Source organism: Malaya genurostris, chromosome 3 (assembly GCF_030247185.1).
Source record: "Malaya genurostris strain Urasoe2022 chromosome 3, Malgen_1.1, whole genome shotgun sequence".
In the NCBI taxonomy this organism is placed as follows: Eukaryota; Metazoa; Arthropoda; class Insecta; order Diptera; family Culicidae; genus Malaya; species Malaya genurostris.
The window spans coordinates 242,202,001-242,227,192 of NC_080572.1; the positions used below are offsets into that span (position 1 = coordinate 242,202,001).

Below are 25,192 nucleotides of genomic sequence, written 5' to 3' on the forward strand. Positions count from 1 at the left end.
GATGGGTGAATGAATTAATTACACGAAGAATATGTGCAACATTGGGTCAAACTAAGAGATTTTCCTTGAATTTTGCTGATGAGATCAATGTTTAAGATGGTTACCATAATGAATGTTATGTTCAATTTGTAAGATCAACATCAAATTAACTTTTATGCGTCGTCTCTTCAAGCAACAAAAAGTTAAACAGTGCCTGAAAAATATCCCTATATCATAGCTATAGAGTACGCGTGGCACTTTTTAGCAACTTGATGGCACAGTAAAATATCTGAGAAAACTTTCTCGCTGGCTAAAAGCGGTAGAAGAAACTGCTTCCAAGTTTGTTCTGTTTCGTCGGGTGAACATTCAAGTATGAGTAATTCCTTAAAAACGGACTGTTGAGAATACTTTGCATGGTTCTTAAGCCAAAACTTTTTTTACGAAATTTTGGTTACTTGGGCTAAATACAAATTGTAAATATATCCTACCTTACCGAATAAACAGCTCTAGAAAAGAAACTCTTCAACATATTGTAAAATTTATTAATACAAATCTCTGGTTAGTGAGGTTTTTTAGTGATTACCAGAAGCAAGAATCACATCTGGAAGAGAAAACGTCTATCATTAGGCTACAACGAATGTGTGTCGAATTTCGTTGGTTGTAGGTTAAGTAATCAGAAAAATAATGGAGAGAAATGTTAACCACTTAGTCGCTTGACAATTCTTATGTCCGTAAACATAAATTCGAACGAATAATCTTTAGGCGAGACGAAGATCGACGAGTCAGCTAGTTACATACATATTTTCATACATATGGAAATTAATCACCATGTCCTGAAACCCCCTACGATATAAATTTCTAGGTGCATGTCTGGCGTCTTGGGTAAATCTGTTTGATTTATGATTTTCTACAATTTTTTCCGAAGGATGTAGTCCTGCATCTCAAAACATTCGGAAAATAATTTTGGGATCACCCTAATAATCAGAGCCACTTCAATATCATCTGCATCGAAATATGGCTCATCTGTCTCTGATCATTTGTTCTGAAGACTTCATAGCTCTAAAGTATAAATGTTTTTGTCCCCCTTAATTGTGGATCCAGACGAGGGGAACGACACATCAGAATTATCATAGCTATCAATGCAAAATTGCATAAAAATTCATATATACGATCGAAGCACCTTCTATACAAATTACAAGGTTCAAATACTTTCTCCAATGTTGGGAAACAGTTCAATCGAGTCATGTACTTCATCTTCATTATAAGTTCTCAGTTCATCTGGCACAGTGACGAACTCAAACTCGTATTCTGATTTTTGTTTCGGCTGTCTTAAAACGATGCTTTCCTCGAAGGAAATATCACCAGACTCAAATCCTATTTCAAGCGCTAATTGTAAAGCTGCTTGCCGAGCTGTTTTCTACAGTAGTAACAATTTCATCGTTATTAGGAAGTCTGTTCTCGTAAGTGATATCTGAAGAGACCTTTAATCGTGGAAACGCAAGATTTTTCTGTTGTCTTACCGTGATGTCTCTTTTAGTATGTATTTTATTGAGACGAGCTTCAAACCCTTGCATCGTGAAATTCACTACAGTAGATTTTGTGGAAACGAACGAGCGTCTTTGAAGATTCCTTCGCAGGTTTGGCTTTGCAGTAATGTTATAGCGAGTTCCAGATTAGTTGTTCTGCATAGAATGACAAAATTTATCAATGTGTGTGCATTTATTTCCAGTCCCCAGTAGGCATTCGTTGTTATACAGTTTTGTATATTGTTATTTTTTAAAAAGCACCAATTGCGCCAGCACCTTACAAAAAAGAGAACTTTCCTGTGGAATTGAAAAATCTTTGGAGTATTTTGTTAAAGTTTTTCTAGTTTGTGAAAGAGTTTCATGAACGCATAATCAAGGATGGCTTTTATCGTATCAATGAACGCTCACCAGCAACTCTACACACGATTGAATCAGTGCCATCAAAGAGAGACGGATATCATCGCAACAACAAAAACCCAACATGACTCATTTAACATAGAATATACACCAGTGCGAGAGTGAATTTCTCTCGATGACATTTCTGAGAATCAAAGATTAGCACGCTGCTGTGGGGATCCTCTCTGAAGCAACAAACGGTCGCTTATTCTCGTTTCGCGATCCGATTCTATACAGGCAGTTGATAATTGCGATAGAATCATTTTACTATTGTCGCTTATTCTAACTATGTGCATATAATCTTTGTATAACCCAAGTAGCAAATGTAACTTATTGAAATTTCAAGAGGCTCTACAATTGTCTTAGAATTGTTTTTTATGTTAGATAAGTTCAAAAAGATTTTTTATATATAAAAAATCGGTTGTGCAACTTATACCTGTTAAGTTTCACGGTAATACCGAAAAAATCACTATAGAACAATTTTAAGTATATCTAAAACAATTGTGCAGCAAATCACCAACTTGCCCACGTTGCACTAGCAGTTATAGAAGCTATGCCAAAATTTTCACATCGTCATGTGAAAACGAAGTAACTAAAACAATTCTTCAACTTATCAAAAATTTTCCAAATAGCTGTCATAATTGTATCGGACTCAATATATGCCGAAATGGTTGTTTATTTCTTGTGAAGAAAGAAATAGTGAGGCAAAAAATGGTAAGCCGAATTGAAAACCTCGCAGTAAAAACTATTTTGCTGCCGAGTCCGCATTGTCTAGACTGCCTCATGAAATATTAGGTCAGTGTGTGCAGTTTTCTTCATTTTTAGAAAAAACAATTCGAAACTTGCAAATAAGTTGTACCAGATTTATCTGCTTGAAATGAACGTAAAACTTGCCGACATGAGAATATTATCATAAAAGTTTCAGAAATACAGCATTACATACGCAATGAAAACAAAAATTGATCAATTAATTTGTCTTCGGTTTTCATCTCCTGGAAAAAATGAACAGACCTGACATCACTTTTCAAAGATATTGAACGAAAAGTTACGTTCATCATAGTTACTCTCATAGTTATATATTACCGCTTGAGCAACTTGTTCTTGCAACTAAAGCACATGGGCTCACCAAAATAATACCTACTGTGCGTATCACAAATGTCAGCTTCACTAAGATTAATGACTAAACTGTATTGTTGTTTAAGTCAACTAGTTTGATAAAAACGAAAATTTCTCTTTTCAATATTTACATGTTTATATTTCCTTTTATTTAGGTAAAATAAATCATCTCTCTCCCGATCATATTCATGCATTGAGAGACTCGAGTTCTTGTAGCATCTTCTACCGGATTGAAAATGTTGTATACAATATAGATAAAAATCGAGCAGCTTCTGTCAAATTTTCGGCAATCACCAACACTGCGCATAATATAGAACTCAAGTAACTGCCATCTAGAAGGAAATGTACTAACCACACATTGTAAATTCGCTGGAACCGCATCAGCGATGCGTCCATGAACGATGACAGAATTAACGAAATTAGTCTCAAATACACCACTGTTCCGTTAGAAAGAGGAATAAACTTCTGTAGACTTTCAATGACTGAATCTGACGTTATTTTTAGAACAGGTCGAATTTTCATTTTGTCCTTGTCGCTAAGATCTCCTTCTGCTAATCCATGTTGATCTTTGGACACATTGCGTATGAGTTCTTCCAAGTGTATTACAGATACTTTGTATCTGCCTGAAATGTACCAAATGTGTTGAACTAGGATTCTAGCACAAATATCGAGTTTTATACCGAGTAATAATTGTTTACTCCGATTTACAAGCCGGTTTCGAAATTTATTTGCCAAATACGTTGGATCCTGAATGCATAAACATTCATTATTTGTGTTGGATACGAACCAAGTTCCAAAAGTATGTTATTATCGTTACGACTAGGCAGCTCCATCTTAATCAACATTGATCCAATGAAACGACTATCACCATCAGTAGCCTTGCAAATAATTTTAATGCCTTCTTTATACATTTCTGCATGGATAAAGTTCCACTTGTTTAGAACATCGGTTGTGGAAAATCTGTTATTTGTAGAATAGTAAAGTGCACAAAACGGAGCTGCGTTCATGCAAATGGGTTGAGCCATGCATAATTCTCGGTTGATTTTCCAGAAGGCCGTAACAGCAAGTGACAGTTTCTCTTTGTTCACTCTCTCTCTCTTTCGATTATTGTGATGTGATCTAAAAAGATTTTCTTGGATTTCACAGTTCTGTTTGGAAGTCGAACGTTTCGAGCATCATTCTATGCAAAGAGTTAAGTGATAAACGTGTAAACCGCTTGGTAATAAATAGAAGAGAAAGTAAACAAAGAGAAACTGTCACTTGCTGTTACGGCCTTCTGGAAAATCAACCGAGAATTGTACGTTTCGTCCGATGGGATAATCTTGAATATCTTGTATTATTTTACGCGGTGAAGAACATGTGAATAAGTCCATGATAGGCATTCCATTAGCACCTAGTGGGGCTACCAGACCAGAGAGTTTGTCCTCAAAGGAATTGTATTCAATACCACCAGTTATTCTAGTCGCGTCCTCACTCCAGCAAATTACGAGGGGGTATTTGTTTCGTTCCAAGTATTCTTTCAACTCCTTTATCATTAGTCGTCCCTCTTGAAAATGTTCTGACGTCTTTTTCAAGTTACGTTGAATGGTACGAATATGCGGTAGAGGTGTGTTTGCGCGATCAAACTCGTACAGCTCTTTGCCTCCTTGTATGTATCTATAGTGATATTTTTGCATTTTATGCAGTCGATATGGATATATTATAGACATATGTTATTGCCTGTATGTGCATAGATCTTTTTCTAACAAAGAATATCACATGCCCTGGCAAGGAGTATTGACGCTACGGGAAGCAACAGTTGAAATTATCTCGATCATGCTTAAGTTTTTCATAGTAGTGGCCTCTATAGCGCTGGTGCTGCGGTTGGCCGCTCCGTAGCGCGATACGAGTTTAACGTCTCTACATCAGTTGATCTTGAAACGACTGTGGGTTCAAGAACGTCGTCGGATTCATCATCATTGCAGTATATTTTACTAAGCTCTCCAGTTGAACAGCTAAACTTCATTATCTGATGTTTTTATCAATTCATGATTCACTTCATTTGGTGCATTTGTCCATTCAGTAGATATATCATCCAGCAAGTTTTCATTTAGAGTTTCATAATTATGGATTCAGTACGTATTTCGTCGGTCATGCGTCGTTTAGCTATTTTGGGCTCAGCATTTTCTGAACTCAATATGTCCGACCATGCTCGCTTCTGGCTACTACTATCAACCACAAATTCTACTTTGTGTACGTTTTTGATGTGTGCAAAGAAGTTCGAAACTCTCCATCGACCAGTTTTCTCGGGACGGTAAACAATATAATTTTTTTTGTCACATAAATGACATTGAATTTCTCCGAGAACTCCATTATCGTCTATACTAATACGGATGTCTATTGAAACAAGCGAATTTAGAAACAATTCCTGGGCTGTAGATCCATCGAATCTAAGAAATCACATCAAAAATAAAAATTTTCTACATGTATTGATGTGTTTTACTATTTAACCTTTTCTGGTAGAACGCTATAATTTTCTCGCGCACAGAATTTTCATCACAATTCGTTTGTGTTTTCCCAATTAAAGAATGGCTTTTCTGGCTTCGCTTAATGTAGAAATCAATGCCTTTCTTGTTAACGGCATTTGACACCAATTTAATTATGGCTTTTTCACCAGCCATAAAACTGAAATCAGTTGGTTTGCCATCGAATCTTTGGAAACAATGGCGTAATTCAGCGCTAGCTGATCCAAGAGAAGCACGTCTCATGTCGTTCTCGATTTCTCGTATTTCGTTGTCGTCTATATTACCTAATGCGGCGGTGATGTACTCAGAGTACTCCAAACAAACCCTAACTGTTTCTGGTATTGGCTCGACATCTTTTTATATGTAACAATTATCCAACAATTATCCTGATAAGAATCAAACTTAGTTTTCCTTATCTATAGTAAAAGCGATAAGTCTTACCATAATAAAGGAAATCAATAACAATGCACCGAAACTTGATTCGAATCCCGGACCTAATGAAGATCCTGGTAAAATATGCTTTGAGCTCAGTATAGATTGACAGAACACACAGTGCACATCGCGATGCTTGCTATGATTGAAATACGTTTCAATAAGTGCCTATCAATCTATCTATACGCGACAATACGTATCATATTGATACAGACTACTATATCAAAAAAATATTTCGTTCAATCACGTGCGATACTTCGGTAAAGTTGTGTTATAATATCAATAACAGATTTAACCAAACTCATTTTAACGGTCAATGCGTATGTGACGACGTATCCCCTCGGATCCAGACCATTGTGCATTGGACTGAAATTCGAATTCGGGTTCGCTGTTTGTTCGAAGAAAAACGACATGAAAGAGTCTACTAGAGAACATTTCAAAAAGGTCAATCAAATATTCAAATAAATGTCATGTCGCCTACTACGATTTGTTTAGAGTGTATCCACGGCAACTCGATGCCAAAGTATCAATTACACTAGAAGAAAACAAGTCTAGTGTTCAGCGTCCTTACTTGCTATTAGAAATAATTTGAGTTTGAGAAATATTTCTACTAATTATTCATTAGCAAACACTTTTCCGACATCTACTCGATTAACGCAAACCTTGCTACAATCAGCAAGCCAATTACTGTATCTGTATCATTGCCAATGACATATCCGAGATCGAATGAGAAGGTGAAAAATAATAGAGTGAGCCTCAATGAAATTCAGGGAACTAGCACTAGGACAGTCAGAATAGATCTAACGAAACAATGCAATTAAATGAGTCACAAATCGGTTCCCCAGCGGAAGGGTTATTGAACCGAACCGAAAGGTTTTTACTCAGTTTTGAAGCACCCGATTCGAAGTAACCAAGCAACCTTGTGTTCAATCGTTCCGAAAGTCATACCTGTTTCAGAATCGGCTACTAGATTCAAGACAATCTTCCTGCCACTGTATTTACTAGCCCCCCCTTTTTTTTCTCGCCAACAAGCCTCGAATCGAAAAAACGAATCCAACTTTTACTTCCGAACTGTCCTTCATACAATTCGATCAGGTTCAAGGTTGTCCTCAGCCGTCAGCGCAGTGAGTGTTGTGTGCAGGCGGCCCCGGTTTAGCCAGGCAGAACCGATCGGTGGCGAAAAAAAAATGCAATCAATTCAGCAGTTGTAGACAAGTTATAGATCTTTTTTTTTTTTTTCGTTTTGACCCAAACACCATCAACTAACCGGTAGTTGGACTTTTGCTTTTCAGACAGAAAAGTGGGCCACCATCGCACCGGTTTGAACGAGACAGTTTTGGTTAGAAGGTTCAGAGTGCACCGAATCAGTGCCCTAAGTAAGTATGCAAACCGATCCAATCTGTCGAATCTCTGATCCCCAGTTTGAACCGGTCTGATGCAGGCTCTCGGTGGACAATTAGACGACTCCCCACTCCGTTATCGGCAACACGTCGGTACCAAGTCGGGGGTGACGACAAGCAGGTGATATCCAATTGAAAGGCTGATTTCAAGGCCAGTTCTCTCTCTTTCTCGTTTGCCATTAAATCGGGCGGTAAATTAAAAAATCAGCTGACGACGGTGATTTACGGCCCCGGCAAGGTGTGTATCGAGCTTGTTTTCATAGATGTATATTTTATCTCGATCTGCCGGTTGATTCGATAAGTCGTCCGCTTAATCTGATTCTGATTTTAATCGAAGCAAACTTCATCGGACATGTGCCGTCTCGTCCGTCCGTGGACGAGTTTGCTTTAATGTAAGCGGAAACGAAACAACGGGGCACCGGCTAGGGTAGAAATATTTCAACAGCTGCTCGAACGAGGAACTGTGTTCCGATTAGTGGTTTTTACTTATTCGATTTTCATTCAGTGTTGAACTTGACATTCATTTTGCTGTTGTCAGCGATATCGTATGAATTTTTGGAACAAATTCGGAACACAACCGATAAGCTTTCAAATTCGCTAGCATCCTCCCTCTAATTGATTCAGCCTGAAAATGTGCTTTTTTTCTGAGGAGGAAGGAGACGTAATGCTTTCGGACCGGTTCGATGATCTCTCATGCGGAATCTAAAAATCTGTAAAAGATATCGTATCCTAAGGGTTACCACTTCGGATTCATCACTCACCCAGCAGCAATATTATTTAGTGATCCTGCAATTGAAGAGAGTTGATTTTTGCAACCGATTTCAACGAGCTTTGGCTCTTCACAATTGTCCTTGTAAAAACCTGTTTTAATCCACCTAGTGGTGTAATGATTTTTTAAGGTTTTTCCCCATTTTCAGTGATGGTATACAATTTTAACCCACTTTACTCTATATTTCCGGATCCGCATGAAATTCAGGAATTACGTATGGGACCACAGGACCTTTCATTTGAACCTAAGTTTGTGAAAATCGGTTCAGCCATCTCTGAGAAAAGTTAGTGCAAAAAAACGTTACATACACGGAACCACCCGCGATCCCATTTCAACCAGAATATTAGTTGATTTTCTGAATTCGATTGGTTAAAATTTGGTACAACTAATCGATTGTTGTTTTAACTAAACTGTCATTTTTGTTTTTCGATTAGCAGAAACGGTGGTTGAAACAACTAATTTAACTGTTTAAAAAAAAATGCTGTCAATTAGTGAGGACACATACCTTTCAATTTCAACAAATATTTTAGTTGAAATAACTGGTGTTGTTATTGAAACAAAATTCTGTTAGTTGAAAAATAAATCGGTTTTATTTGTTTTAGACATTGCAAATAGTTGAATCAACTCTGATTCGATCGGAAATGACTGATGTAGTGTAGTGTATATCAGAAGGGTTATAAAATTTATAAGAATGAATGTGAAATGCTAAGTATTCTTACGATGGAGTAAACTTGATAGCTTTACTACGTTCGACTAAGAGAATCGAAGTAAGCTATATTTGAAAACAATGACAGAGATATTAGAAATATGGAAAATAAAATTCGAATAGTGATTCAAGAACAGTTGCCGGAGAAAGATGTCTTGTGAAATTGAGACGAATCGCAAAGGATACGACAGTAGAAAAACGTTTTTAATCAGCAAAAGTGCCCGGAGGGGCGAGTAAATTAGCGAAATTATAAAATTTACCTAAAATGAGTATTGAAAGATGATGCATTCAAACGGTTGAACTAAAGTTATGCACTGATCATTTTAGTCAATTTATATGAGCTTGTATGCATCAACCGCTGGGAATTTGGGAATTGGAATTTTTCGACGGCAATTCGAAAGCGTCATTCAATCGCACCGTGATCTGTGTGTTTGAAACCCTTCGCTCCTGTTACTTTTATAAATTTAATTCATGCCAAAAAGCGTTTTATTCCTAATGCATGAACATCATCGTCGGTATCAAACAGCTGGAAGTAAGACAGTCTGCTGGAAGTAAATCAATGATCGAATTTGAAGCATAAATTTTCTGCGCATACCATATTTCATAAACATTTTCTAATTTGTCACCAAATCTTTTTCATCTTAAGCAAGGTTAACTTTATCACAACACCGCTGTTAGATAAACACTCGTTATCGTACATTTTTCAAATCGAATCAACACAATTTCACCAAACGCTTTAACCATCGATGTTGTTTTCATTGACATTTTGAAGCGACGCGAACAGATGTCATCTAAAAAAGCTGTTGATTTTGCATTGCGATTATTGTTTTGCTTTCAACTGTCTCCGGCATTTGACAGCATTCAAAACAACAAATTTTTCAACTACTTGAGTATATGCAAATCAAAAACCATATTGTTTGAATCAAATAGAAATTAGTTAAATCAACTATCGCAAAAATCAAAAACTGCGATATCGCAATTTTATGATCGAAGGGTTCTCCGTGTACCCACACACATACACACAGACATTTTGCGTACTCGACGAACTGAGTCGAATGGTATATGACACTCGGCCCTCTGGGCCTCGGTTCAAAAGTTGGTTTTCACAGTGATTGCATAACCTTTCTATATGAGAAAGGCAAAAAGATATGTTTTGAGGCTTAGATTTCACACGGTAAAAGTTATTCAACAAGCCATACAACCAATCGATTCGGAAATATTTAACTTAAACAGGTAACGGCAACGTCATTTCAGTATTTCAATAGCATGCTATTTAAAACTTGGTTCAATTCGACCTATGTTTCACGAACTATTACAAACTGTTACTATTACTATTCGCTCGGTGCTATTACTTACTACGAGTTACTACGGTTTTCTTATGAGGAGTGATATCTGCTCGATTTTCTCACGATTTTATTCTATCCTCACATGATTCTAATTGAGCTATCTTAGTAAGACGGTTTCTAATGCAGACGACTTGCTACACTTTTAAACATATTGTTTTCAGATTGATTTGAGCAGAAAATGAGGATGTACCAGCGAAACGATAGACAAAACGTTGCGAACTTTGCCGCGATATTGTTTAAAAGCCAAACTAGTTTTTAGAGTCTCTGGTGTGTACTTCTTCAATCCTGAAATTTTTTCTTCCTGAGAAGTTCCTGGCAGGATTCGTAACATATCGACCCAACCCCGCACAGAGTTTGTTGCAGATGCAGTTCTTCCTGAAGACGTAAGACCTTTCCTCAAGGCGAGTGCACGAATTGATTCGAAGAAGCAACAAGGTTGCAAACGTCGATCAACCCAAGTTCTGACAGATTCCCCGATAAGAGCAGCATTAGAGGAGGAAACAAATGAAAGCAAACATAAGCATACGCTAGCGGAGAATAAAACCTGAACCCATTTGTTAGAAACATTTAAAACACCTTTCTTTCACTAAACACCTTCTTAGTAATCTCCGAGTTTCATATGTATATGTCCTTGTTACGTACTTCCGTTGCTACTCCCTCCTCTTTATAAAGTTTTTTATGACATCATTAACAGATCGGCTGAAAAGTTCGATACCATTTTCAGTTAGTATCAACCTTCAAAAGATACGTGTATAAATTTGACAGCCGGCTGATTATTAGTTTGTGAGATATTGCATTTTGAGTGAAGCTACTTTTTTTATTGTGAAAAAAAATGGAAAAAAAGGAATTTCGTGTGTTGATGAAACACTAGTTTCTGATGAAAAAAAAGTGCCGCCGATACCAAAAAATGGCTTGATGAGTGTTATCCAGACTCTGCACCGGGTGAAGCAACAATTCGTAAGTGGTTTGCAAAATTTCGTACTGCACGGAACGACCGAAATTAGCTCTGCGCCTAATTTGTATTACTGTCTTTGAATTAGTTGATTTTAACAACAAAATTTTAAAAATAACTATAAAATTAGTTGAAATTGAGAATTTACTTTGCTGAAAAAAATCTCTTATTTTTAGAGAATGTGTTTAGTTGGCGAATATTCTGGACACAAATCAGCAATATTTCAATCCAACACGACATTCTCATTGACAACTAATTTCGTTATTAAAATCAGAAAATTTGTTTCTATTTATCTATCACCGTCATTACTGAAGGACAGCACAAAAAAAAAACAAAAATGAAATTGGTTTTATTAACAAGTTTATTAGCCAAAAACTCATGAGAAGTGTCAAAGCAAAACAATCCATTAAAAAGCTAAAAAGGACAGTCTTATTGAAACTGCTTGAAAATTGTTTTGATGTTTTTCGCATGTGTTCGATATATCTTTATTTAAATTTCTAAACCGATATGTAAAAATGTCGTGAACTGTTAGTGGAAATCGTATTTATTCAGAATTTGTGCGCACTTGAAGCGATTGTGCGTAATAATGTTTTTACGCGGAACAGTGAAGTGAGTTTCGAATGTTGCACTCTAATTGTATACGTCAAATAAAGTATTTTGTATCTTTCAATCTTCCGACTATGCCGTCCGGTGTTCTACTTGTATTCGGTTTTTGTTTTCCGAGTGCTCAAAGTTTTCAGTGAGTGAGTCGATTTCGCGAAGTCGAATGAAGAAAACAGTGATTTAGAAGTGAAATTTTCAAAAAGAAGTTTATGTTTCGCTTATGTTTTTTTTTTCAATACAACATCGTATTTATACCTGCCAATATAGAAAAGATAATCGTGACTGAAATTTTTTTCGGTAGTCGTGTGCCATCTAGTGGCTAGTAGTCATTACGGTGTTAACGTTTTTTCGGTGACAGAGCGCCATATAGATGCAAATTGCAGAAACCAATTCAACCATTCATGTTGGTTGAAAACAACGTTTTATTTCTCTAATTCAACTAAAAAATTAGTTGAATGGATATGAAGTGTGCCTTAGCTAAGAAATGACAGCACGTTTATTTGGTGAATTCAACTAAAAAAATAACCATTTCAACAAATATTTTATTGTTACTAAGGAAACTAGAATTAGAAAATCTAAATTAGCAAAAGTAGGATTTTTTTAGTTGTTTCAAAAAATAACTAACTAAAATCAGAAAATCAACTAATTTTTTCGACAAAATGCTGATTTCGGTCTTTCCGTGTGGTCATATGAGCACCGAAGACGATGAACGCAGTGGACGTCCAAAAGAGGCTGTTACCGATGAAAACGTGAAAAAAATCCACAAAATGATTTTCAATGACCGTAAAGTGAAGTTGATCGAGATAGCTGACATCCTGAAGATACCAAAGGAACGTGTTGGACATATTATTCACGAATATTTGGATATGAGAAAGCTTTGTGCAAAATGGGTGCCGCGTGAGCTCACAATCGATCAAAAACAACAACGAATTGATGATTCTAAGCTGTGTTTGGAGCTGTTATATCGAAATAAAACCGATTTTTTTCGTCGATATATAACAATGGACGAAACATGGCTCCATCACTTCACTCCGGAGTCCAATCGAATCAGGCTTCGAATTGCTCCCTCATCCACCGTATTCTCCAGATTTGGCCCCCAGTGACTTTTCCCTGTTCTCAGACCTCAAGAGAATGCTCGCTGGTAAACAATTAAGAAGCAATGAAGAGGTAATCGCTGAAACTGAGGCCTATTTTGAGGCAAAAAACAAATCGTAGTACAAAAATGGTATCGAAAAGTTGAAAGATCGCTATAATCGCTGTATCGCCTCTGATGGCAATTATGTTGAATAATAAAAACGAATTTTGGCAAAAAAATGTGTGTTTCTATTAAACGATACGAACTTTTCAGCCGAACTGTTATGCAAACAAAGATTATTTTTCCTTAGTTCTTTGAATTCCCCGGGAAAATGTAACCAGATCTTCTGAAATTATTTAAAGAAAATTGTGTTGCATTCAAATAAACAACAGCAATACCATCTACCATGACCTTGAAATTCTTGTCACTCTCTTATTTTACAAAAAATTTGAGATGAAAATTTATTTTCAAAAACCCCTCCTTCTAGTCTAAATGTCGATTCTCTTCAAATTATATAAATTTTGTCATTAACTTCCTCCCTTCTTGTTAAGGACACTTGCTGCACAATCTCTACCCTGAAAATATCCTAATGATCATCTCTAAAGAGCAAGAAGAATCTGTGCCAAATTTGATAGCAACCCGTTCAGTAGTTACAGAATTTTGCCGTTACAAACATTACATCCTCCTTTTTAGGGGCACGAACTACGTCCACCTCACACGAATACCCTTATAATCATATCTAAGCTGCACAAAAAGTATCTATGGTCTTAAAAAAGTACCGATTCCCGTCAAATTGAATAAATTTTTCATGACCGTTGTTAAGGACACTTGCTACGTTCTCTCTCCCATTTAAATACCCTTACAACTATATCTGAAGATCAAAAAACATCTGTGCCAAGTGTGATAGCAAACCGTTCAGTAGTTTCGGAGTTATGCCATTACAAACATTACATCCCCCTTTTTAACGGCACTTGCCACATCCACTCCTCGTAAATCATATCTAGTATACGCAAAATGTTTCTATGGTCTTAAAAAAGTATCGATTCTCGTCAAATCAGACAAATTTTTGCATGACCCCCCCTGTTAAGGACACTAACACCCCTATAACCTTACTCCATAAACCATCTGTGAAATGCAAGAAATACCTGTACCAAGTTTGGTGCCAATCGGTTAAGTAGTTTCGAATTTATCGCGTTACAAACATAAAGCTTGCTTCATTTAGAATTGGAACAAACTTTTGCTCATATTGTGGCGCTCCTGGTGGACGGATTTGGAAGCTCTTGGCGCCCACGTGTCGGGAATTTTGTCAGCTTCACGTATGATTTTTGACATTTCGCAAATCGGCTGTACTTTGTAAACAATCAACATGGAAGCCGAAAGAAGGGAACAAAATTGTGCACAGTTATTTGGAAAATCCATTGCCGTCTGCATCTAGGCTAGCAAAACAGCTGAAATTGCCCAGAAATACCGTATGGCGCGTTATCAAACGGTATAAGGAAACATTGACGCCTCAAGCCAATCGTCGGAGTGGAACTGTCGACCGGAAGCTGCGTAGTAAGATTTTGAAGACGATTAAGAGGAATCCTAATCTGTCGGACCATGATTTGGCCAGAAAATTCGGTGCTGCCCATAGTAGCGTGACGAGAACTCGACTCCGGGAAGGAATCAAGTCGTATCGAGCTAGCAAACAGCCAAATCGGACCATAAAAAAGAATAGTGTGGTCAGAAGTCGTGCTCGGAAACTATATGACCAGGTGCTGACCAAGTTCGACGGGTGTCTTCTGATGGACGATGAAACCTGTGTCAAGGCTGCTTTCGGGCAAATCCCAGGCCAAAAATTTTACTTAGCAACGGCTCGGGGGGATGTTCCAGCCAAATTTAAATTTGTTTTGCCGACAAATTTGCAAGAAAATTTATGACTTGGCCGGGCATTTGCAGCTGCGGCAAAAAAACGAAAGTTTTCGTTACAAATAAGACAATGACATCGGAACTATACCAAAAAGAGTGTCTCCAAAAACGAATTTTGCCGTTCATTCGATCCCACGACCATCCTGTAATGTTTTGGCCAGATTTGGCAAGCTGTCATTACAGCAAAGCCCTTTAAGAATGGTATGCAGAGAAAGTGGTCCAGTTTGTTCCGAAAAACCTTAACCCACTCAACTGCCCCCAGTTCCGCCCTATTGAGAAATACTGGGCAATCATGAAGAGGAGACTCAAAGCAAAGGGAAACGTTGTCAAAGACATCAATCACATGACGACCTGATGGAATAAGATAACTAAAACGATGAACGAAGAAGGTGTGCGCCGCCTAATGAGCCGTGTTACAGAAAAAAATCGAGAGTTCCTTCGAAACCGTGACGAATAATTTTATCCGTATTTTTTCTTAAAAGTATGAAGAAAACGCTACATTTGTATAAAAAAAGATCTTGAATACAATAATAAATAACTGAAATACAGGCAATTGTCTTTGTTCCAATTCTAAATGAAGCAAGCTTTACAAACTTAGATCCATTTTTAAATAGAGACTAGCGGACCCCGGCACACTTCGTAGCGCAATAATATTAGATCAGATTTAAATAAAACAAAACTACTTTGAATCCATTTTAATGGTTATTGTCAAAAAGACGGAGCCACAGGTTGAGAATAACTGTTATGCGATAAAAAAACGTTTTTTGTTTCTCCATTTTCGGGAAACAACAATTTTCCATGTAAAAACTCAAACTTCATGACTACTTTCTGCTCTTGATTCTGAATTGTATGTATCAGTACTCTGTGTTTGTTCCTGTGCTTTCTCTACAACATGTCCCTGTCCTCTCTGTACTTGTTCTAGTGTTTTCAATATTTGTTTCTCTCATGTCTGTATGCGTTCCTGTACTTTCTGCACCTGTTTCTGTATCTTACACATTTGTGTTTATGCGTTTGGCATTTGTTCTCCTTATTTCTGCATCTACAGCTGTTTAGGAGAACTCACAAAATCAAAATAATCAAACGACCTATGTGAAAGATGGTTTCAGAAGAATGTGGCCATGATTGTTCGTGATCAATGAAGTTGAATGATAAAATGAACCAGCAATTGTTGTTAATTCGATCGCAGAAACTTTTCAGTTTGTGAGAAAGTTGATGAATCGTTTCAAAGAGGAAAAAATGTCAACGTGGTGATTCTCAAATCCCGTTCGATGATGTCCGTAAAAGCGACAGAAGTGCTGGTTAGAGTATGCTGTACGGAACTGTTTATAGCCACATAATAAATTGAAGTTTCGAAGTACTCTGCAAAAACCGATGTTTAGAGAAAAATAGGCCCAAAGACGTCTCGAACGGGTTGATATAATTTGGATCGTATCTGGGTCAAATGAAGACGTTTGGGTTTAAATGAATAACCGTACTTAAAATTTGAAACAATCTCTAAAATTTGGAGGTCATTTTGAAATAAAATACACACAAAATCTCCAAAGGTATCAAGTATCTATTATTGATGCTGAAGGTGAATGGATTTTCAATAAATGTATTTGCCTGAAAGTACTCGATCCAATGAAGCGATATTTGAAATGAGTTTCGCACACTTGTAACTGCGATTATGATCTTAAACCTTTTGTACAAATAGTCTTCTCAATAATAGAGTCGCCATATTATTTCACCGATTTCTCGACTTTCATTGAATCAACGAATTGTGGTAAAATCGGATACAACATCTTTGTTTCGATTCTAGGAAGCAATACCACAGACAGAATAGTTCGAAAATTGTCCAACACTACTATTATAGCGACGTGAAAACTCGAAGCGAATGCACATATTTTCAACTTACCCTTTAAGTCCATCTATCGAACAGAGATATCGGATCACACTCTGCCAATTAGTTTTTGCATATTGAGACGAACAGGGTTGCCGTTACTCTACCAAATTATATTCCCATTTAACTTCAAATTTATTTCATTTATCAATCGAATGTACTTTTTGTAACAGTTGTGTTTGGATTCATCTAATGAAATTCAAGAAGTATGACTATAACTGACCCCAACTTGTGATGCAAAATTTTACTTTTCAGGCAGTGGTAATGCTTATGTAAAATTTAGGCCAAAACAAACCAAAAAAACATCCTTCGAATTTAAACTGAATTACTTCATTAAACACTTCAATCTTGTTGTCTCTGGATGAAAGTTCAGCGCATTGTGGTAGCAATAACAGTTCGGCTGAAAAGTTCGTATCGTTTAATAGAAACACACAATTTTTTGCCAGAATTCGTTTTTATTATTCAACATAATTGCCATCATAGGCGATACAGCGATTATAGCGATCTTCCAACTTTTCGATACCATTTTTGTAGTACGATTTGTCCTTTGCCTCAAAATAGGCCTCAGTTTCAGCGATTACCTCTTCATTGCTTCTAAATTTTTTACCAGCGAGCATTCTCTTGAGGTCTGAGAACAGAAAAAAGTCACTGGGGGCCAAATCTGGAGAATACGGTGGATGAGGGAGCAATTTGAAGCCCAATTCGTTCAATTTCAGCATGGTTTTCATCGACTTGTGACACGGTGCATTGTCTTGATGAAACAAAACTTTTTTCTTCTTCAAATGAGGCTGTTTTTTTTAAATTTCGTCCTTCAAACGCTCTAATAACACTATATAATAGTCACTGTTAATGGTTTTTCCCTTTTCAAGGTAGTCGATGAAAATTATACCTTGCGAATCCCAAAATACAGACGCCATAACCTTACCGGCCGATTGTTGAGTCTTTCCACGCTTTGGGTTCGGTTCATCACGTGCAGTCCACTCAGCTGACTGTCGATTGGACTCCGGAGTGAAGTGATGGAGCCATGTTTCGTCCATTGTTATATATCGACGAAAAAAATCGGTTTTATTTCGATATAACAGCTCCAAACACTGCTCAGAATCATCAATTCGTTGTTGTTTTTGATCGATTGTGAGCTCACGCGGCACCCATTTTGCACAAAGCTTTCTCATATCCAAATATTCGTGAATAATATGTCCAACACGTTCCTTTGATATCTTTAGGGTGTCAGCTATCTCGATCAACTTCACTTTACGGTCATTGAAAATCATTTTGTGGATTTTTTTCACGTTTTCATCGGTAACAGCCTCTTTTGGACGTCCACTGCGTTCATCGTCTTCGGTGCTCATATGACCAGTACGAAATTTTGCAAACCACTTACGAATTGTTGCTTCGCCCGGTGCAAAGTCTGGATAACACTCATCAAGCCATTTTTTGGTATCGGCGGCACTTTTTTTTCATCAAAAAGTAGTGTTTCATCAACACACGAAATTCCCTTTTTTCCATTTTTTCACAATAACAAAAGTAGCTTCACTCAAAATGCAATATCTCACAAACTAATAATCAGACAGCTACCAAATTTTTACACGTATCTTTTGAGGGTTGATACTAACTGAAAATGGTATGGATTTAATTCTAGTGGCGCCCTCTCATAGAAACGATACGAACTTTTCAGCCGATCTGTTAATTACATCCATCGTAAAAATAGAGATTAACATTTTGAAATTTGAAGAAAACAACGAATCATAAAATATCGTGCTCTCGTCAATGACTTAATTTTCTTACAGTCGTTCTTTAATTTCAATTGACGGCATTGAACACAAATTATATATATTGAAAAATGGAAACCTGTATGCTGTTCATTTGGCGCCCTTACTTAATTGAACATGTGATTCGAAATAAAGAAACACGTGAATCAAGTAGGCTCAGTGAAATTTTTGCACAAATCAGCTCGTTTGGCGCCAAACAGTTTTATCAATAATCTAGTATTCATATTTTGCTCTCCAGCGGGCAGCACACGGGAACAAAATCGTTTCCAAATTCATGAACAAAAAATCATGATAAAGAAAATATATTACTTTATGATATCATGATTATTGTTCATGATATCATGATTGAAAAGGTGAATTTTATGAAAAATAAGTAGCGCAATCATGCGCAACTTTCATGATTGTTACAAGCGTTACAAATACTTGTCAAATCATTTTCAAATTATTTCTACGCTAAGCAGATTACCATATTCATTTTATTCGTTGGCTATTCCAGCGCTCAGTACATTGAAATTAACATTTCGTTCTGTTGCGTAACATCCGCGTATCTATTGTTCTTTTTCTTTATTTATAACGGAATTCGTTTTCACCTTAAAAACCAGGTAAGTAACATTCGCTTCTTGCATCGGTAATTGGAAGAGCTTATGTCAGCAGCTAACAAACAAGAATTGTTCTCTCTTTAGTCTGATATCAAAATAAATATTCTATTTGCAACGATTCCCCTGCAGCTTCTCTCGAAAAATAAATTAACGGGTGACTTATTGGCCGTTGGAAAAAAACGCAACCATATTACATTTTTTCTTTCTGCAAACTTTGCGCTAAAACGATGGCATCCCGGTGTGTATTATTCTTTTCTTCTGAATTCGTAAAGTTATTTGTCACAATCATCGATTACAGTTGGTCTGTTAAATGGATAAAGAAGCGCAAATCGAGTATATCCACTTTGCTGGATCTACATTACCGTTAGTGGCAATTGAAATTACCGATGAGCAAAAGACATATAATCCACGATTTGACCCAGAAATTCCAAATTTAGATTTGGAGAATGTTTTATGGCGAGCTGGTCTCTACAATTACATCGGTATTGTAACTGGGGATCATGGTATAACAACAAATGAAGAATTTAGTGAATTGGAAGAAAACGATCTTAAGCTTTTCTGTAGAGTGGCCCGTGATCGTATATTGTTCCGCAAGCTGTTGAGAAATTTGGTAAGAAATAAAACCATGCATTCGTAATGTCATTTTCATTCCATTAAACAAAATCCACTTTAAGAAAGTGCTATTTAGTAAACCAGTATATAAGGATCATTTAGCACCTACGACGTCAGAAGATCCTGATACTCAGAGCAACATTTCAAAAAAGGTATGCTTCTAACCTAAAATTGAAAAAATAACTGTGTGGTTTTCATTGCAGTTCAAGAATTTTTCCGAGTATATGAACAGCCGATCAGATGGGAAAGCAATTGTCAAATATTACGAGGAAAACCAAACTCTTACAAACGGATTGAGGAATGGGATGGTCAAGATGATTCTTATGGACGCCGCCGTTGAAGGAATTGAACTAAACGCAAGATTCAACGAAATCGTGAGTCAAAAGATCGCAACATTGTTCCCACGAGAAAATCCTGTTAGTATAAAATACATACATGTAATGAAATTATTTGATTCCGGAACACGCCATATTTCAGGATACATATTACAAATGCGGCTATACAACTGCAGAAGGGACTAGAGTAGGCCCAACAGGAAAATTGTTGAAACGGAAGGGGATCGCACTACAGTCTTTGGGTTTGAAAAAACCAAAGGAGAGGAAAACTAATCCAGTGCACTCTTCAGAGAACGCCATAGGTAAATCCATTCAATCTAGCTTGACACATACTATTTTCAGAAAATATTTTGGAAAACTGGTATGTAAAACATATCCGATAATCATGAATGATACGTGGGACAAAACAATCTTAATTTCAACTAGAACAAGATTTTCCCATAGCAGTTCACTTAAAAACTTTACCATATGATGTAAAGCAACTAAAAAGGATTTTTTTTAGACGAAGAGCAATTCAGTGCCAGAAATTGGCTACTGTATGGCAGATCACCAATCGAAATGCTGCGACAGAAATGGAATGAATGTTATGATTTACGCAAGAATGATATTGAGAAAGCCAAAAATCTGACAGAGGTGTTCCAGATTTATCCCATATTCAAGGATCCAAAAGCTGCTTTTCTTGTAAGTAATCTTTGACTTAAATTTGCTACAATTTACTATTGTTGATCACACAGATACAGCACGATTTCGAACTTATGTATCCCGGGGCAAACGCCAATTTCTACGCTCGCTTTCCATTACTGCACCAAAAATTGCAAAAAGTTATTCATTCAGCTGCATCAAAGGATAAAGCATACCTACCATTGTACGAAGCATATAAAAACACAGAAGATGGACAGAAAAAGGATTACTATCTTTGTATGCTGCTGCCTGTTATAATACAGACCAATTACCGTGTAAAAGGTAACTGGAAACCATCAATTAAAGAAACTCAGGATAGTTTCATACTAGAAGTTGAGGTAAGTGATAATGCTTCTTAACTGATTCACAAAAACAATCAACATTTTTTTATTCAACAAATGTCATATTTTACAAATACAATGAATCACTTCCTTTCCAACACAATCTACGTCAATAACTGTGTCAAGTCCAGTGTAGAGTGCTTAGACTACATTGTCGACGTTAATTTCTAATCCAAAAAAAAATCCTAACATGTTCAATGCCAAGGTCTTCATCAATAGGTCGATAGACATAAACAGCTCCGGAACGATTACTTGTGCAGCGTATCAACAGGCCATTTCTACGCAGTAGCTGCAATAGAATAAAAGCACATAAACGCATAAACGTTGTTGGTATAATTTCACCGTCAATAATAACATTAGAAGCAAGTCACTAGCAGAATTAATATTCGATACAAAAACGAAACGCTCCGATATGCTTCGCTTCGACACAATCACGTAACATTTTGACAGCTCATATTGCCAGCGATGCCAGATAGCAGTAATGTCATTTCCGTTGATTGGCATTTTTCTCGGAAGCTCTCGCGGTGAAAAGCTTTTTTTTGCTCGCCAGACAAAACTAGTTTCCGTAGTTCCCCGTTGATGAAATTAAATTTCCGTAGATTTCCGAAGAAAAAAAACAATTTCCGTAGATTTTGTCTACGGATCCGTAGATCCGTAGAAAATGTTCGAATCTGTAGATCTACGAAGATATCCGTAGATCTGACATCGCTGTATTGCTCTCAAGCAGTCTTAATCAAGGAGGCCAAGCCATTTGTTCAAAATTCCATTTTACACTTCCCATAACATCATTGCAGACTAAAATATATAAAAAGGGTCTCGCTACTTTCAAATGTTCTGCCGGGAATACAATTTCAGTGTGTTTTTCCAAGCAGTTTGAAGACTGTTAGGGGCTCTTCATGATTGATTTCAGTAATCCGTGATAATCTGTCATTTTTAAAATCTGTGCGGCATATTCAAAATCTGTGAACCTGGAAGCTCTGGTTTAATTTTTTTATCAGGGATACCATATTCACAGATTTCTATTATAAACCACGGATTTTTTCATCTATTTTTCTAAACAGATTCTGCGTCACAGTTTTTGTGTTTGGTTCCATTGGGGTAAACCAGGTTGAAAGACCTTTTTTTGGCTCGCAAAATCAGTTTCCTCGCAAAATCAGTTTCCTCACTAATGTTTGATTTTTCGAGATAGACATTGTACAGATAGATTTTTCCACCAAGTACAGATTTTTGAAAAAAAAATTGGCAGCTTTGAATCAAAGTTAAAACTGTTAAAACGTATCGCTAATTCGTGTTGTGCACAACATATACATATATCGAGTTATCCCCGTCTAATGATGATTACGACAGAGCGATCCTAAAATAAGACCTGGCTTTTCGTTTTCATTAAACACAACAAGTTCGATCGCTTTTGATAAAGAAACTGCAAGTAAGAAACAACAAACTATCGCTCGATTTTTTTACAACGAATGCAATGTTTGTTCCGAGTGTAACAAACACATTACAGTTTAACAACAATTGTGTTTTCTTGAACAGATTTTTTTTATAAGCATGAGTAATCCCGAGTTAATATGCTTCCTCTGCAATCGAAGATTTCCTGGAATTAAATTATTAATGAAACATTTATCCAATGTCAGATCTCACAATCTAAATCAACACAGTAATTTCAAGTGTGCACAAGAAAATTGTGGTCGAGAATATACAAACAGTAGATGCTTTGTACGTCATCTTAAAAAAAAGTATTTGCAACATGAATCAGCGGATTGGAAATCTAATAGAATAGCTGTAAAAAACAAAACTAATAATTCTGTAACATCACAGACTGGGTGAATATAACTTCTCTCTATTGATATTGACATGAATTTATTTACTTCAATTTCAATCTGCAGAACTATCAACGCTTCCAACGAAAATGTAATCGAATCCGATCTAGAAATTAAATCAGCTTTAGAAACTCAATCAGCTTTGGAAACTCAATCAGCACCAATAAACAATGAAACTGTTATCGAAAATGTCCATGTTCATTATGAGGATTTCTGGGATGATTTGAGAAAACATGTTAACGACGATTTACTTATTTCAATTCAGTCTGTAGGAATAGCATTCACTGCTTATTTTCACAGCTTGCCAAATTATAATCGTGCTATGGTATTCGAAATGATTTCTTTACTAAAATCAATGCTTTTGAAGCCACTCATGTCAACTGTTTGTGTAGAAATTGAGTCATTGATTCCAGAAGTGAATAGGACTACAGTCTTGAATCAGATAATGAAAGTAACTCAAGTATTTGACGTGGTGGACACCGAGCACAAGTTCATGAAACTATTGAAGGAACGTTGTAATTTTAAAATACCTATACTTGATCCCGTGTCCTGTGAACTGATCGCTATGGAAACTGAAAATGGCGTTGAATTGAAAGAAAAAACATCCTCGAACGTGTATATAGGATTAGAAAACTTTTTAAGTAATTTCTTTTCAATTGAAGCGAATTTACAAACCTTACTTCAAAGCTATCAGAAGCTAATCAATTCTACAGAAGATATAAACGGCAATTTTGTGCAAGGCAAATTTTGGAAGCAAAAAATAGAAAGAAGACAAAATGAAATATGCATTCCTTATTTCATTTTCTCTGACTCGTTTGAAATTAACAATCCATTGGGTTCGAAAGCTGGAAAGCAAGCGCTAATTGGATTTTATTTGAATTTTCCTAGCTTACCAAGACATATTCATGCAAAAATTGAGAATATGTTTCTGATACAATTCGTATATTCAGCTGTTGACAAGTCCCATTCAAATGAAGAAGTACTGCATACTTTGATACAAGAAATCTCCCGTCTCGAAAAAACTCCTCTGAAATTGCCCATGAAAGGTGAATATGTCCACATATTTTTTATATTTGGAGGGTTGAGAGGAGACAACCTTGGATTAAATAGCATTTTAGATTATAGTAGATCATTCAATGCAAATCATCCATGTAGAATTTGCTTCATGAAACTTGATAGTATGAAGAAATGTGCAGAGGACGATCCTGAACTTTATCGTACTGAGAACTCCTATAAAAAAGCACTTGAAAATGGTAACTTTTCAGAGACAGGAATTCGAACAAATTCAGTCTTCAACCGCATTCCGAACTTTCATATAACTGACATGAAAATAGTTGATTGCATGCATGATTTTTATGAAGGATTTGCTCATGATAGCTTTGCAAGCTGCATACTAAGTTTTATTTCGAAAGGATATTTTTCATTATATATACTAAATCAAAGGATCAAATTGTATGACTATGATATTAACGAACGGAGAAGTATTCCTCCAGAAATTAAACAAGAGCACTTAGAGGCCTCTAAATTCAAAATGTCTGCAGGGCAGATGAAATGTTTTGTGGACAATATCGCATTGATGATAGGAGATCTAGTGCCAGATGGAGATGAATGGGATTTTCTGGTAAATGTATGTAAAATTGGTTCAGATATAATGAAACCAACATTTTCATCAGAAGAAATCAAGAAACTAAAATGTATAATAAAGCGCGTACTAAATCAATACCAAACGTTATTCGAGAAACATTTAAAGCCCAAAGCACATTTCCTTACCCATTATCCCCTCGCAATAGAATGGACAGGCCCAACACGATTTACTTCCACATTTATCCCCGAGATGAAACATAAATATTTTAAGAAAATAGCCAATACCACATCATCGCGAAAAAATGTCGCTCTTACCCTAGCAATAAAAGATGGGTTTAAATTGGCATATAAAATGCTCACAAACAAACACAATTTTGGGATGCAGCAACTGGAGGAAGGGACAGGACTTTACATCAAATTGAGTTGTATACCCATTCCTCATGAACTGATTGTTGCAGATCTTAGTTCGATTGTCCAAGTACTCAATTATGTAATGCTTGGAAAAACAAAAATTACACCAGGATGTATATTGACTTATAAGGCTCAATGCTATACTTTTAAGGAAATACGCTATATTATTAAAACCAGTGAAGTGGTTATATTTGTATGTCATATTTATAACAACTACAAGTTTGACAATCACATCGATGCATATATCGTAAATCCGCAATGTTTCAATGTCGGTACATGTAATATTGAAGAGATTACACACGCTCCCTCCCATTTACACAATTTATCAGATGGTAGAAAAGCAATCCGTTTGCGAAACTAGTTACTAATGACATAAACAGTAAATATTTTTTCAAAGTTATATCAAAACAAATACTCTTCTTTATTAATGTCAACATTAGTTTTAATTT

The 25,192-nt window shown here is 36.4% G+C and overlaps 1 pseudogene; it reads right to left on the reverse strand.

Moving 5' to 3' along the window:
• Nucleotides 1-1,180: 1,180 nt before the first annotated feature.
• Nucleotides 1,181-4,552, reverse strand: LOC131434262 (uncharacterized; annotated as a pseudogene).
• Nucleotides 4,553-25,192: the final 20,640 nt, after the last annotated feature.